Raw genomic sequence first — 735 nt, forward strand, 5'->3', positions numbered from 1 at the left:
TCAGCAATTGCGACCGTGCTGAACATAGGTAAGAAAACCTTATTTACCGTTCATTTAAAACATGTGTTTCTAATAGTCTAGTATGGTGTTAGGGCCTAATGGAAGTGTTTATATTGGACCTTATTAGGATATATAAAAAAATATTTTGAACATTTTTTTCTAGTTTAATCATATGTTAGTATATTTACTTTATTTCAAAGGATCTCATAATACACAAATTCATAGTTATCCCTTCTATTTTCAGTAACTTTCTGAACTGAAAATTGGAAGCTTCGGCTTTAAAACGCATCATTGTTTTTTCACTTGTATTTACTTTCGAAAATACATAAAGGTAAAATATACAACACTTTTGTCTGTACTGTAAAGATAACGGTCTCTGGACGGAAAAAATCGGGAGAATGGTGCCGCCAAATCCGCCTCGCTGTGTTTTGTTTTTTTTTTTGTTTTTGTTTTTTTTACATTCACTGTGTTTTTGATATGTCAAATTCTTTGTAGGCCTATAGGCCTACTAAATCTTGAATCTGTCTTTGTATTTCGTTTAATGCTGTATTATAGTATTTTTTAATATACGATCTCTATGAAATGAAATAAAATATTAGGACCTTCAAATATTAGGACCTTCAATATCCTGAAAATGTCTCTGGGGACCAGCAACTTCGCACCTTAAATCCTTGCCAGTTCCTTGTGTTCAGTGCTGCGATAGCGTTCGCAAGGGCCCCCAGTTTCACAAAGCCG

General features: G+C 33.6%; 1 long non-coding RNA gene across 1 annotated transcript in view; it reads left to right on the forward strand.

The window, feature by feature from the left end:
- Positions 1-735, forward strand: part of LOC117124878 — a 2299-nt gene continuing 1564 nt past the window's right edge. Inside the window, exon 1 of the long non-coding RNA XR_004448036.1 lies at positions 1-28. This is a non-coding gene — a long non-coding RNA (uncharacterized LOC117124878). The remainder of the gene's footprint in view (positions 29-735) is intronic.

This window comes from Anneissia japonica, unplaced genomic scaffold, assembly GCF_011630105.1.
Source record: "Anneissia japonica isolate Jap-2015-1 unplaced genomic scaffold, ASM1163010v1 scaffold3345_len2326_cov94, whole genome shotgun sequence".
NCBI lineage: Eukaryota > Metazoa > Echinodermata > Crinoidea > Comatulida > Comatulidae > Anneissia > Anneissia japonica.